We start from the raw sequence: 16,631 nt of genomic DNA on the forward strand, positions 1-16,631 counted from the left end.
ATATAACTTCAGAAAGAACGAAGGGATGGTGCCAAAGTAAAAAAAAACACCTGGTTTTGGATGTGACTGGTGTTAGAAGAAAGGTCCGATGCTATAAAGAGCAATATTGCATAGGAACCTGGAATGTTAGGTTCATGGATCAAGGTAAACTGGAAGTGGTAAAACAGGAGATGGTAAGAGTGGACGTCGGCATTCTAGGAATCAGCGAACTAAAATGGACTGGATGGGTGAATATAACTCAGATGACCATTATATCTACTACTGTGGGCAGGAATCCCTTAGAAGAAATGGAGGAGCCATCATGGTCAACAAAAGAGTCTGAAATGCAGTACTTGGATGCCATCTCAAAAATGACAGAATGATCTCTGTTCATTTCCAAGGCAAACCATTCAATATCACGGTAATCCAAGTCTATGCCCTGACCAGTAACGCTGAAGAAGCTAAAGTTGAATGGTTCTATGAAGACCTACAAGACCTTTTAGATCTAACACCTCAAAAAAGATGTCCTTTTCATTATAAGGGACTGGAATACAAAAGTAGGAAGTCAAGACACACCTGGAGTAACAGGCAGTTTTTATTCCAATCCCAAAGAAAGGCAATGCCAAAGAATGCACAAACTACCACACAATTGCACTCATCTCACACACTAGTAAAATAATGCTCAAAATTCTCCAAGCCAGGCTTCAGCAATACGTGAACTGTGAACTTCCAGATGTTCAAGCTGGTTTTAGAAAAGGCAGAGAACCAGAAATCAAATTGCCAACAACCGCTGGATCATCGAAAAAGCAAGAGAGTTCCAGAAAAACATCTATGTCTGCTTTATTGACTATGCCAAAGCCTTTGACTATGTGGATCACAATAAACGGTGGAAAATTCTGAAAGAGATGGGAATACCAGACCACCTGACCTGCCTCTTGAGAAACCTGTATGCAGGTTAGGAAGGAACAGTTAGAACTGGACATGGAACAACAGACTGGTTCCAAATTGGGAAAGGAGTATGTCAAGGCTGTATATTGTCACCCTGCTTATTTAACTTCTATGCCAAGTACATCATGAGAAACGCTGGGCTGGATGAAGCACAAGCTGGAACCAAGATTTCTGGGAGAAATATCAGTAACCTCAGATATGCAGATGACACCACCCTTTTGGCAGAACATGAAGAAGAACTAAAGAGCTTCTTGATGAAAGTGAAAGAAGAGAGTGAAAAATTGGCTTAAAGCTCAACATTCAGAAAACTAAGATCATGGCATCTGGTCCCATCACTTCATGGCAAATAGATGGGGAAACAGTGGAAACAGAGACAGACTTTATGTTTGGGGGCTCCAAAATCACTACAGATGGTGACTGCAGCCATGAAATTAAAAGATGCTTACTCCTTGGAAGGAAAGTTATGACCAACCTAGATAGCATGTTAAAAAGCAGAGACATTATTTTGCCAACAACATTCTGTCTAGTCAAGGCTATGGTTTTTCAGTAGTCATGTATGGATGCAAGACTTGGACTATAAAGAAAGCTGAGCGTCAAACAATTGATGCTTTTGAACTGTGGTGTTGGAGAAGACTCTTGAGAGTCCCTTGGATTGCAAGGAGATCCAACCAGTCTGTTCTAAGGGAAATCAGTCCTGAATATTCATTGAAAGAACTGATGTTGAAGCTGAAACTCCAATATTTTGGCCACCTGATGTGAAGAGCTGACTCATTTGAAAAGACCTTGATGCTTGGAAAGATTGACGGCAGGAGGAGAAGGGGATTAGAGAGGATGAGATGCTTTGAATACATCACTGACTCAATGGACATGAGTTTGGGTAGGCTCTGGGAGTTGGTGTTGGGCAGGTAGACCTGGCATGCTGCAGCTCATGGGGCTGCAAAGAGTCAGACAGGACTGAGCAACTGAACTGAACTGTGTTAGTCTGGGTCTTCTGAGAAGCACATACCAAGAGAGATTTAGCCCTGCTAGAGCTTACTGTAGTAAATACCTATGAGAGAAAATAGGAGAGAGCCAGAAAAGGTCAAGAAAGTTGTCAGACCATGATTTAGGTCTGCCACCTGTAAAAGAGAAAGAGAAGAAAGGAAGGAAGGTTTTAGACTGCAGTGTAGCTTTGAAAATTTCTACAAAATTGGGAGTTTTTGAGCAAAGTTGTTTGTCAGAGGAGTTCTGTATCTCCCAGTCATAGACAAGAAACAGCCCTTAGTAACTCTGACTTTGGTGCACAATGGAGATGGATTTCAGATCCCAACAGCTGAACCATGATCCGTTGCACTCCCTACCCTGAAGGATACTTTTTTGTAGCTTGAGTAGCTAACGTTTTGAGTTACAGCTCTACCATTTAACAAGGGGAATATACTGATATAGATTTGTTGACAATTAAATGAGAATGTATATATAAAATGGAAAAAATACAGTTTAGAAGTTGTTTTATTTTCAGATATGACAGTAGCTTTGATGATTATGGCAAATAAATGTAGGGGTAAGAATTTTTCTTTAATTGGCTTACAAATAGAAAATGTATAGTCTTCTTGGCAAAAATGTGATATTATCAAACTGTAGAATAGGAATGAAAAAGCACTTATTGAGAGAGAAGTATGACGAGAACAACAGGGAAAGGCACCATCATCTCATGGGATTTGCAGATAAAGCAATGGGAAGGACACATTGTTAGTAAGAGGGAACCCTATTGCATAACTGTCATATTAAATAAGGTAATATATTAGGAAATATAGAAACAAAATCTTGAACTCAAATGTTGGCTGTAATCATGAAAAGAAAAAACTATAAATGAAACACAGGAGAATTGATCTATAGACAGGATATCTAAGCAGATATGTCAGGTTAGAGGAAAGAAGATGCAAACTTAATCACTGTGATTTCAAGTTAGTATCTTGGGAATGTTGAGGTATTAAAAGGTTTTAAAAAATTAAAAAGTTTAAGTTTAGATATTATGAATCCATTTAAATTTTAGATTTCTGAAATTGTGGTATATGCAAGTTATTCCTATCTAAAAATGAAGGTTAGCATCCCAGGAATAAGTTAGATCATCAGTAAACAAACTTGGGACTCAATAGAATAAAAATGAACTTGTCACTAAGAGAATTCATATGGTCACCAAGAAAACAAATGTAGAGCATAGTGAAGTGAAACCAAAGTCAAGACTTTAATTCCTACCTGGCAGGTAGGCAGAGCTAGGGCTTTGAGAGTTAGGAAGGTAAGAGGGAAGAAATAGTGAATTCAGAAATTTAGGAGGCAGTCCAGTGCCAGGCCTGGGACGGGGGTGGAGATGGAGATGGATGAGGGGAAGTTATGGAGGAAGCAGGCTCTGTAGGGAAGTGCTCAGAGGAGGTGCAGGGAGAGTAGGGTGCTGTGGTTTGAGCCTGAGGGTGAAGCTGCCCGAGAAGGAGGATGGGCTAGCATTCTGAATGCCAGATGGATAACCGTTGTGCTACACCTTTGTAATTATTTGTGGGCTTAGCCTCATTTCTACCATCTACTTGGCAGCCTGAATTGGCACAGACTTCTGGTATGAGTATCCATGTCCAGTTCAAGAAAATTCCAGAAATTTGAACAAAAGCATCTGAAATGATTGCTAGTGATGATGCAGATGAAAAGACTTGCAAAGATGCACTTTTCCGATATTCTGGAAATATATATATATATTTGGGATTGTGGAGACAGTGTAACACTGTACCCAACACATACTGGTATAGCCCACTAGAACTTACACAAACTCTGGGAGATAGTGGAGGACAGGGAAGCCTGGCATGCTTCAGTCCATGAGGTTGCAGAGTTGGACATGACTTAGTGACTGAACAACAACAGAGCCCACCAGAAAGGACAGAGTTATAGGCTATGTGACACTGAGCTCCGTGGGTTGTACTACTCCACCAGAAACAACAGCTGCCTGAGAATGTGTCTGGAGAATTCGGATGGGCCTTCTGCTTGGCTTGTGTCTCTGCTCCCTTAGAGTTCACGGTTTCTGCTTTCTCTATCTGGGCTGCTCATACCAACCAGAAAGCGTACACTTTAATGAAGGCATATCATGTGGCATGAGTAGGAAGCTGCCTGCTTTACATCTGTATTATTTTTTGATATTATATTTTCTCTTATTTTCTCCATTGTTTTTAATTTAACCTCCATTGTTTTTAATTTAAATTTGTGGATATTTCATTTTAACCTGAAAATTCATTTTATTTACTCATACAGACTGTTGTTTTTTAATACACTAAAATTTACATGGAGTCTGAATGACTCCATATTTCAGACAAAGTAATCTAGGTTCAGAGACCATACAGAAGAAAATGGGTAGACACTTGGAACAAATTTGTGAAAGAAAATTGGTAGCTGGAGGCTGACCCAAAGCAAGTTCTGCCAATGACTGTTAGACTTTTCAGTAAAGTAACTGTATCTGTTTAACTGGAAACACTAGTTTCTTTGAGAAACCTCTTATCATTGTTAAAACTTGTATCCACTTTGCTGTTGTAGATACCCAGTCAGTCAGAGGTAATAGTGCTATTTTCAAGGACTTAGGTTATCTAAAAATGAAGAAATTATCTAAGATCTTTTCCCCTAAACATTGGCATATAGCTGTATCTGAGGTGAAATATCACAATTGTTTATCTATATTTTGTCTGTTTACAAGGAAGGAAGTTTTTACATGGAATTTTGACTTTGTAACTGAAAGGATTCCAGTTCAGCCAGACAAGAGGATTAATCTTCTTCTTCTTATTTTTTTTAAAAGCTCTCCTTAATAGGTCAATAGAATTTTCACTGTCACCAAATTATTAGGGATTTTTGTTCTTTCCCATCTCTGCTTCATGTTATGTGGCAGCTTAGATGGGAGGGGAGTTTGGGGAGAATGGATACAGGTACATTACTTTGCCAAAAAAGGTCCGTCTAGTCAAGGCTATGGTTTTTCCAGTGGTCATATATGGATGTGAGAGTTGGACTGTGAAGAAAGCTGAGTGCTGAAGAACTGATGCTTTTGAACTGTGGTGTTGGAGAAGACTCTTGAGAGTCCCATGGACTGCAAGGAGATCCAACCAGTCCTTTCTAAAGGAGATCAGTCCTGGGTGTTCTTTGAAAGGAATGATGCTAAAGCTGAAACTCCAGTACTTTGGCCACCTCATGCGAAGAGTTGACTCATTGGAAAAGACTCTGATGCTGGGAGGGGTTGGGGGCAGGAGGAAAAGGGGATGACAGAGGATAAGATGGCTGGATGGCATCACCGACTCGATGGATGTGAGTTTGAGTGAACTCCGGGAGTTGGTGATGGACAGGGAGGCCTGACATGCTGCAATTCATGGGGTCACAGAGTCGGACATGAATGAGTGACTGAACTGAACTGAACTGATATGTATGGCTGATTCCCTTTGCTGTTCACCTGAGACTATCACAAAATTGTTGATCAGCTATACTCCAATGTAAAACAAAAAGCTTTTTTTTTAATGAGTGCTTTCTTTTTAACATGACATTGGGGTCACAGAGTAAAATTCTCCAACTGCCATATGTTTATTTCAGCTAAGTACCATAAAGAAGGTTCCCCCATAATGACTCTTTGGAGCTAACAAAATTATTACAAGATCTAAGGCTTTCGCTGGTCATTAACTTCATACTATGGTCTTTATTTCTTATGATGAAATGATGTACCTTTCATTACCTAAACCCTTCCTGGTGCGTATCCACATTATTTAATGTCTTCTAACTCAGTCATTTTCAATATAAATATGTTTTTAACATTGAACTTTAAAAATCTTATTTATTCCATTACTGCAGTACTTGACAGATTTTTTTTTAATTTAACTTAGTAATTTCTTACAAAATCCTAAATCTGTCTTTAAAAAAAAAATGAGAAGGAAAAAATTAAGAGGCAAATAATGAACATTGGCCAATAAAATATTTCAAGAAAACTTTCAACCTTGGAAATCAGAAGAGGAATGAAATAAAATTTTAGTTAAAATTGTTTAGTGATCTTTGAAATGACAGCTTCATCAGGTACAGAATTTTAAATATACAAAATAAGTCAACTATGTGGAAGACAAGGCACCAATGGTATATTCACTTTCTAAGATGGCTAAAAGAAAATGGAAAGAAAGTGATAAAAATATAAGCAGTTTGTGGGCAACAAAATTCAGAGAAATGTGTATTTTTGTTTATTTTTATTAAGGGGTTTGGTTGGTAGAGGGAAAGAAAATAGTTGGAAATGAAAAATTAAAAAAATATATAGAGAGAGAGACAAATAATTTTAAAGGCCATATTTGATAAATCAAAGCTCCAGAGAAGATAAAACAATGAGTACGATTAAAGCACAAAGAGAAGGATCAGCCTTGGTTAAAAAAATATTATTTCTTTCTCACAGATTGAATAATGGAAAAGAGAGAGAAATTACAGTGCTTTTAGAAATATAAAAGATGGAAAATGAGTACCTGCTTGTGGGGAGCCTTAAAACTCTCAGTAAAATAGGGAGTGTTATCACCACTCCTTTTCTAACCGGTATCACAGCTTCCTTAACTTGGTAAATGCCACTACCAGCCACAATGCATTGACTACATTTACCTCTTTAAAAAGCCTTGAAACTTTTCTCCTTGTTCCTGACAGTATTAATGAAATGCTTCCATTAAGCCACAAATTAGGCTAGTATTTTATTGAATTAATTTATTTAGATTGAGTCTGATTACTTAGGTATCATGATAATCACTCTGGAAGCATTTGAATAAAATAACCCAATTAATTTAATAAATTCTTAATTTACTCTTGCATTCCAGATGTAATTAAAACATCAGTTTTAACCCATTAATATGGGCTTAGCAACTTGGTTTATCAAATGAAGATATACTATATCAACAAACAAAACTGTCACTCATAAGAACTTTCTCTGAAAACATGATCAAGTCACGTATTTACATTTACAAATTTCAGAAAAAAAAGAATGATGATAGCATTATTATTATCTTATATTTGAAGTAAGTTTTACTCTCAAGTGAAATTCTGATTTCTTAACAAGGTAGAAGTAGTTAATTTTGATCCTACTTATGCATTAGTGAATCCGATTATGCATTAAATCACTTTCTTTCCTCAAGAGCTATATATATTAAGATTTTAAGAACTGCTATCAATAAACTGGTACATTGATCTTAGCCCTTCTAGTATATTCTCCCAGGAAAATTCAGTAGCAGCTGTGCGTAGAGACATAACAAAATGAAAAAATATATATAGGCCTGGTTATAACTGTGGTATTTTCAAACTAGAATCACCCATGCTAGTTTTAATTAGAGTTGAGACCCACCAAGATGAAGTTTGGGAGTTGGTGATGGACAGGGAGGCCTGGCATGCTGCGATTCATGGGGTCGCGAAGAGTCGGACACAACTGAGCGACTGATCTGATCTGAAGATGAAGTTCAAGTAACAGAAAAAACTACATCCCCTTGACAAGGTTGCCTTCAGTATTTTTAAGTCATGATTTGCAATGATGTGGCAAGTTTTCCTGAACCAAAGAATCATAGGACTACTGATCCCTTTTGATGAAAAATATCACCACTTCAGAAACTGGAAACTTTCATGAACTGCATTTTGAAAAGCCACACATACTCGAAAAACGGCAAAGTGTCCCTGCATTCTGGTTTTCTAATAACAAACACTTCGACCTGAAAAACATGGGGAATGGAACACAGGCATTTCTTGTATCTGAGGACTTGATGAGAGAAATGATGCCTGGTAACCCTTAAATGGTAACACATACCACAAGGAGTCAGATCTAGAAGCCAGGGTGAAAAGTAGGTGCACAAACCTGAGATCAATGTTGGTGACTTAGTTAATAAATTAATTCAAAAATTAAGATTTTTTTAATACTGCTTGTACCAGCCAGGGAAATGCTCCAAAACACTATTCAGATTTTGCACCGAGAAACTTCTATTTCTCCGCCCATTACTGACTCCTGGCTTCTATCAGCCAAGCTTACCTTGGTATGGTTTGGGTTTGATAGCTAATTAGTTCTGTGCTAGATGCAAAGAGTGCATATGGAGATGATTTTTAATCCTCAACAGATTGTCTTCCTTTATATTGTATCTTTTTTATGTTGTATGTTGCTTTTGGTATCACTGACTCTTTGCCCAGTATATGATAGTTCTGCTGTTCTACTGTTTATTGGTGAACATATCTTCATTAGGAGTTTTTGGAAAACTCATTAAACTCAGTTAATAAGTTTTCTTCATAGCCCATTTGGAATTATTCCTAATAAAATGATAAAACATGTAAAAATAATTAGCCTAACTTATGTCTTCCTTTTGGGTCAATAATCTTGCAATCACTGCTGTCTTTGGCAGCTGTTGTCAACAATTCTACAAATAGATCTCTGCCTCTGTTCTCAGAAAAACAGTTCATTCTTGGGGGAGATGTTTTACAAAGTCCAAACAAGTAGTCATCTAACTAGAATGAGCATCAGAGTCACAAGAATGCTGGTTTCTGAATCATCCCTCTGCTATTCTCTAAAGCTTCTTGGCAGAGAGGGAAAGAGAGCTGTTTCTTCCACTTCATCTCCCTTCTTTGTAGCACTCTCATAATTCCCCAAAGAAAATGAAAATGAGTCGCAACATAACCTCACAACAACAGTGTACAATCAAAGAGAAAAGTGAACCTTCATAGAGGACGTTAGGATCAGCCTGGCATACTTGCTCATCTTGTTTGCTACTGACTGATGGTATCATAGGAACTCTCAACCTCTTCCAAGACGCTTCAATTATGGAGTTAAAAACCTAAAGGTTCAGGAGCAGCAGAAAATCAGAAGCCAAAACAAAGTCTCTTGCATTTGTGATATATGTTCCTTCTTCTTAAAATTAAAAAAAAAAAATAGTTCACAATAGTTCTGCAATAGTTCACAATTTATTTTAAAACAGATGCATATGGACTGCTTAAGGGACAGATATTTAGAATACATCTGTACTAGATTTTGCACACACACGCACATACACACACACAAATGTGCTACTGAAAGTCAGCTCAGCCAACACTCTGTCATTAACTTTATTTGATCAGCTCTGATTAGTAACTAAGAACAGTTGGTATCCATATGGAATATTTCTTTACTCTATGGTGCTCTGAGGGGAATGGATTTACAAAGTTGTTTTCAAATTATATTCATCCTTGTTAGTATATTTAAAAAGAAAAAAAAGAAAAAACACACTGAGTTATATACATTCTCATTTTCTTGTCCAAACAGTTTGTTGCAAGGAGACTACATGACTACCTTGGGTTATTTTAAATTTCTTTTGTCTGTAGCTATATTTCTGGCCTTCATATGTGTTTATTAAGTGTAATATCATCTGCTTTGTCTGGCTCCTCAAAGCAGCAGCCAGATCATAACAAAGGGAGTGTTGAGAAATACTGTTAACAAGATCAAGATATATACGCAAATATGCGCGGCCATCAGCCTTCCTTCACCACAGGAAAGTATTTAGGACAAAGAAGCAGAGTGCCTTGTTCAAAGCAAATCCATGGCATGAATGCCATTCTTATTATCACTTTCAACTCTGATCTCCCAACCTTGCTTTTCCATCTTTTCATTCTCCTATAAAGCTTTCTTTTGTTCTAATTTTATCTCGAACCCATAAATCCCTGACACCAACTCTCTACTCTCATGGATGCTTGTTTTTTTGATTGTTATTTGTTTCTTTTCACAACTTCTCAAATACATTTTTCATTTTCCTCAGACATAATGCTATTTTTTTTTTCATTACTTTCCTCTTCCTTCTCACCCTGTCCTTCCAACCTATGGAGATCATTTTTTATGTATATTTTTCCTGAGGGGAGAATTCAACCTATTTGTGTCTAGTTAGAGGGAAAGGAGGGGAGAGAGGTATAGTTCTTTTGAAGTATTTAGTGTCCAACACATAAGACCCAAGCAAAAAAATGTTTGAGTCTTTCACTGAGAGATGGTAGCACAGCCTTTAGGTGTGGAAACTCCCTAGTGTACGTAAACTTTCTCCCAGGTCTTCATTTCTAGGTACTACTGAAAAGGGATTTTGCAAGTCAAATTGAAATCCCCAGTCATCTGACATTAGGATAGATTATCAAGTGGGCCTGACTTAATCACATGCATCCTTAGATCTGTGTCTAGAGACACAGGAAGTCAGAGACATGCTCCTGTTGTTCTGGGAAAAAAGGACATACTAGTAAGGAAGAGTGAGTAGACTCTAGGAGCCAAGAGGGATCCTTGGCAACATTATTTAAAAATGGGGACATTCCTAGAGCTACAAGGAACTGAATTCTGCCAACAAGCTTAGTGCGCTTGAAAGAGGATGTGGAGCCTCAGACAAGAATGACAGTGTGATCAACACTTGGTCGCAGCCTTGATTATAACCATGTGAAACACTGAGCAGAGAACCTCAGCTATGTTGTGTGCAGACTTCTGACTTACAGCAACTGTAAGGTAGTACATTTGTATTTCTTTGATCCACTAAGTTTAGAGCAATTTTGTACAACAATAGAAAATTAATAAATTCTTCATAAATAAATTGCAAACAGCAAAGTTTGTCATATACCTGTTATTGCATGGTTAGGTTATAATATGCTAAAATTCTTTTAACAAAGAAAACTTCATGATTCCAAAAAGAAAGAGAAAATAGCTCAAAAGACCTGTTTGTTTAGTAAAATCTATATCTATAGCTAATATGGATGCTGAAATAAGTTATTATCAGTATCAGCATTCTTTCTATATTAAGAATTTAGAATATAGGAAATCATAAGCAACAAACTACTATTATAACATTACAAGTATTCATTGATTTTACCTTTTGAATATTGAACAATGGCCTTAGAATCTTACTGGACAATGGCCTTAGAATTGGATACTGAACAATGGCCTTAGAATACTTTAAAATTACTACTTCTAAGCTCTTTAACAAAGTGCTTCAAAATACTGTATAAAGAAGAAACTGGACTCACCAGAATTCCCTCCACTTCTGTTTTCATCCTTAGGGAGAAACATGTCCACAATGTTGATTACAAGGGACAAAAAATAACAAAACTTGGGGCAGATTCCATTCTTTGAAAGTTTTTTCCAGTGTAGAATCTGTTGTTAACTCTTGTCTCTCCATTGTATGATATATATGACACCTATTTTCCAATCCCCTCTCCCCTTTTTCTTCCTAGTAAAAGCCCTTTTAGAGTCCAGAAATTGACAATATATCTAGTCCCCAAGGAGGATTTTGATTTATGCCAGTTAGACCATGGCATTCTTTATTCTAGAGGCAGACTTGTGAATTAAGTTTTCCCAATCAGATGGAAGAGAAGGAATATTTTCTAGGTTTAAAGGCGAAATCTTCCCCTTCCTCTCCTGCCAGCAGTTAATAAGAATTCATATTGTACAAGATGTCACTGGCAGTCATTTTGAAACCATAAGGACAATCAGCCCTAGGAAGCAGCTGAGTACAACAGAGGAGAAAGAAGAAAAGGACATGGATCCTTGATTATATTAGGCTTCTCATTACAACACACTTGGAGCATATTCTAGCTCTATACTTCCAATTATATTAGATAATACACTTCTTTGTTGGTTAAACCACTTGGAGTTGGGGGTTTTCTGTTATCTGCAGCTCAAATGTCCTAACAGATAATGTGAAAGATCAATACTCTCTGTCAGTATGCTGTTTAAACTTCAGCTGAGCTTTATTCTCAAATGTAAAGCATTTCAAAGGCCTGTAGAATTTCATCTCCAGTTTCCCAGGCAACTATCACATGTCACTCATGGATGTTCCGAAGCTCACAGGTAATATTCCATCTCATCACCTCAATTTTAAACCTGGAGAAAGACAAATGAAATGGGTGCCAATAAAACCTCAAGGCTACAGAGATAAAAGAAAAGAATAAAAATCCAAGAGGCAAAGGAAAGGAAACAATCTACTCTGCTATGTAATCTCCAACTTTCCACTCTTTGTTTTCTTTTCTCTTTTATAATGCTGCATGTGAGATTCAAAATTAGATATAAATTGCCTTGCAAGTCCTTCTTTCTGCATTAGTTTTCTGGACTCACTTGACCCTTGCATACAATACCACCTCCTGCAGAGAAAAGATTCAACAATTCCAAAGTCATAATCTAAAACCTTTTGTTCTTTTCTCGGCCACATCATAAGAATAAAAATCAGTCTTAGAACTAAATAGGTATAACAGGCCTTAATGTAAATCATATGAATGCTTATATTCTTTCTCTCTAAATGTCTCTTCAGTAAGGCTGAATGATATGCAAAATGATGGCAATAAAATTGAAAGATCATCTTAATCAAATTTTTAATGCTTTATTCATCATAAGCAATAAGTTGGAGATATTAATAATTTCAAGCCAGAGTTGGTAGCTCTGTTCACAGTTGCTTTGGATAGTAACCAAATGAAGCTTTCATTCAGGCTACCAAAGAAATCTCATGAGAGACAAAATATTCAAAAAAGGTGAGGATTTCTATGTATCCAAGAAATACTTAGCCAGAAATCCAGAAAGCTAGGTCATACCTCACTGAACTGTCTATTGGCTCCACAGTTGGCTTCTTGGCTTTCGCTTCTTTCCTGCTATGATCTATCGTCCACAGGTAGCCTGCACCATCCTGTTAATCATGAAACATAGCATCATCTCTGCTGAAAATTTCCAACAACCTCCCAGTCACTCAGAACATTATGGCCATCAAGGCTCCATGTAATCTGACCTTCTACTACCCTGTTTGACTTTATATCCCGTGCTACCTTCCTTCTCAAAGTCTATCCCATCCTCCATGGCCTCTTTGATGTTAAAAATGCCATGCATGCTTCCACTCAGTGCCTCTGGACTTATGCATCCTCTTCCTATAAAGTTATTCTTGGAGGTATTTTCTTGGCTCATCCACTTTAAATAGGTTTCTGCTGAAACGTCCCCTTATTTGTTCAGATACATTCATTACTCCCTACCCTGTCTACACAAAATAGTGCCTTCTGCATCACTTCCCATCCCCTCAGCCTATTTTATTAGTTTTATTCATAGGATTTGTCATCATTAGACATATTACATACTGTGTTGTCTATTGTACATGACAGTATGAGTTCTGTGACAGCAGGAACTTCCCTTTGTTTGTGGCTTATATCCCCACACCTAGAACCAGGTGTAGGAAGCTCAAGGCCCTATCTCCTTCCTTCTAATTATTGTCTGTGAATCAATTACAATTTGATGCATTATATATAATACATACAAAAAATTTAAAAAATAAAATTTATTTTATACCTCATCTGGCACTGTGGCCACAGCTTTCAACTATAACATAATTGACTATGCTATGATTGTTGGGATGTTCCTCTAAGTTTGTAGTGAATATCACTAGCATAATGTCAATATTCTACTGAAATGTTGTCCTTTGAATTCATCTACTCAAATACAAAAATTCAGTCTTTGAAGTTAATTCTTCTTCATTTATTTACCCACCAAAACAAGTTCAAATCATGTAGTTTAAAGTTACCTAATGTTATAATGTCTCCAGAATATTGTTTCATTTGAATTTTCATAAATTCATATGGTAGATGTTTTCAAATGACATAAATTTTTCTTATTGACATCCCCCATTATCTATATCCTAATTTTCCCTATGAAGTCCTCAGTAGGGCTCCTTAAAATGTTACTGGGGAAAAAAAAAAAAAAACACACAGACATGCTGATATGCAGGTCAGTGGTTTATGAAAGACTATTCCCATACTGAGGCTAGTCAGCTTACACTGATTCAGTCAAAGTCCAATATTTAGAGTGTTCTTTGACTTTTATCAATTCAGAGACTTTTATTTTCCAAAATTTAATTTCAATCTCCATTTTACTAATAAAATTCATTCTTCTTATAGAACAGGAAAACAGCAATGCACAGAGAAAAAATCCTCTTGATCTATCTAAAACTCATGTCCCAGACTAAAATGTAGTCCTTGTAACTGGGAAGATATGCCAATAAAGCCACTGTCAATAAGATCCATGCTCTAAAGAGAGAAGCTGGGGCTTTATTTTACTTCCAGGAGATGCACCATTGAATAAATCTGTACTACATTTTCTTAAATCACAATCTAAGATAATAGAGCAAATGACTGAAAAATTTAGGTTTATGCTTGAGCCTCCTTTATACATTTATCATGACATTACAGGAGTACATTGTACCTCCAGCTTCCTGGATGCCACGTAGACAAGCTAGTATCCAAGAGCATCTAAAATGTAGCCATGATTTTACTCAGAATATGCATACCCTTAGAATTAAATCTATATTTATTGATTGATACCTACTATACTCTTCTAGGGGCAGGGGAACCAAACAAACTCATATTGCTCAAGAAACTTATACACAATCATCTCACAAAATCAGAAAGTTTAACCAATATATATCAGGTTTCTCAGAGTAAAGAGACAGATGTTTTCAGGGGATTTCACCTCATAGTAGGACTTCCCCTGGTGGTTCAAATGGTAAAGAATCTGCCTGCAATGCAATCCTTGGGTTGGGAAGATTCTCTGGAGGAGGAAATGGCAACCCACTCCAGTATTCCTGTCTGGAGAATTTCATGATCAGAGGAGCCTGGCAGAATATAGTCCATGAGGTTGCAACTGAGTGACTAACTTTCACTCTCAACCTCATAATGTATCTGATTTTGCACCATTTAAAAAATTTCCTGTCACCTGGGGCCTCTTATAAGAAGTAGATTCCTTGGCTCGCTTGCCACTGAATCTGAATCTATTAGATGACAGCCCAGATACACAATCCATTATCAAGAATTGGAAACCAGCAGAAAGAGAGAATAAAAGGAATTTCCAAATCTCTCCCTCTCCACTCCTTTGTCAGTCTGAATCCAACCCCTCTGGTGCTTCTCCTCCCTCTAGTTCACAGAGCTAAAAATATTGTCCAGCTTGATACAATAATGATAACTATAATCACACAAATCGCATATTCCACTCCGCATGAAGCTGCACAGAGAACTGATAGCCTTGTGTGGGGCAGTCATGTATCAAAGCAGCAGGACCTCTACAGAATTCAGGAAATGCCAGTGCTCTCCTTCACTTTATGTTCCTTGGAAGCTTGTGGTCTCTCTCAGTTGCTGTACCAGAGAGCAGGTAATCCATCAAAAGAGAAACATTATAAACTATCCCTCTGCCTTCCCAATACCTTTCTTCTCTCTACCTTGTGATTTTAAGATTGAAGCTGGAAGAAGTTTAAGATAGTGTGGAATGCTTGAGGCTCTCAGAATTCTGTCCCCAGCATTTTGATCTAAATCCTGTCCCAAATGTTTCTTATTAGTGTGCCCTACCCTGCTCTTGGGCTTCCCTTGTGGCTCAGCAGTTAAAGAATCTGCCTGCAATGTGAGAGACCTGGTTTCGTTCCCTGGGTTGGAAAGATCCCCTGGAGAAGGGAAAGGCCACCAACTCCAGCATTCTGACCTGGAGAATTCCATGGAATGTATAGTCTCTGGGGTCACAAAGAGACAAGACTGAACAACCTTCACTTTCAGCCTTTCTGAGCTTCCCCCATTGTTCAGTTGGTAAAGAATTCACCTGCAATGCAGGAATCCCTTATGATTATACAGTAGAAGTAAGAAATAGATTTAAGAAACTAGATCTGACAGACTGCCTGATAAACTATGGATGGAGGTTCGTGACATTGTACAGGAGACAGGAATCAAGACCATCCCCAAGAAAAAGAAAGGCAAAAAAGCAAAATGGCTGTCTGAGGAGGCCTTACAAATAGCTGTGAAAAGAAGAGAAGTAAAAAGCAAAGGAGAAAAGGAAAGATATTCCCATTTGACTGCAGACTTCCAAAGAATAGCAAGGAGAGATAAGAAAGCCTTCCTCAGTGATCAATGCAAAGAAATAGAGGAAAACAATAGAATGGGAAAGACTAGAGATCTCTTCTAGAAAATTAGAGATACCAGGGAAAATTTTCATGCAAAGAAGGGCTCGATAAAGGACAGAAATGGTATGGACCTAACAAAGTGGAAGATATTAAGAAGAGGTGGCAAGAATACATAGAAGAACTATGCAAAAAAGATCTTCACGATCCAGATAATCATGATGGTGTGATCACTTCCACTCACCTAGAGCTGGACATCCTGGAATGCAAAGTCAAGTGGGCCTTAGGAAGCATCACCTAAAGCTTCCTAGTGGAGGTGATGGAATCCCAGCTGAGCTATTTCAAATCCTGAAAGATGATGCTGTGAAAGTGCTGCACTCAATATGCCAGCAAACTTGGAAAACTCAGCAGTGGCTATGGGACTGGAAAAAGTCAGTTTTCATTCCATTTCCAAAGAAAGGCAATGCCAAAGAATGCTCAAGCTACCGCACAGTTGCACTCATCTCACACTCTAGTAAAGTAATGCTCAAAATTCTCCAAGCCAGGCTTCAGCAATACGTGAAACATGAACTTCCAGATGTTCAAGCTGGTTTTAGAAAAGGCAGAGAACCAGAAACCAAATTGCCAACATTGGCTGGATCATGGAAAAAGCAAGAGAGTTCCAGAAAAACATCTATGTCTGCTTTACTGGCTATGCCAAAGCATTTGACTATGTGGATCACAATCAACTGTGGAAAATTCTGAAAGAGATGGGAATATCAAACTACCTGACCTGCCTCTTGAGGAACCTGTATGCACGTCAGGAAGCAACAGTTAGAACCG

This window comes from Bubalus bubalis, chromosome 1 (genome assembly GCF_019923935.1).
Source record: "Bubalus bubalis isolate 160015118507 breed Murrah chromosome 1, NDDB_SH_1, whole genome shotgun sequence".
Classification (NCBI taxonomy): Eukaryota; Metazoa; Chordata; class Mammalia; order Artiodactyla; family Bovidae; genus Bubalus; species Bubalus bubalis.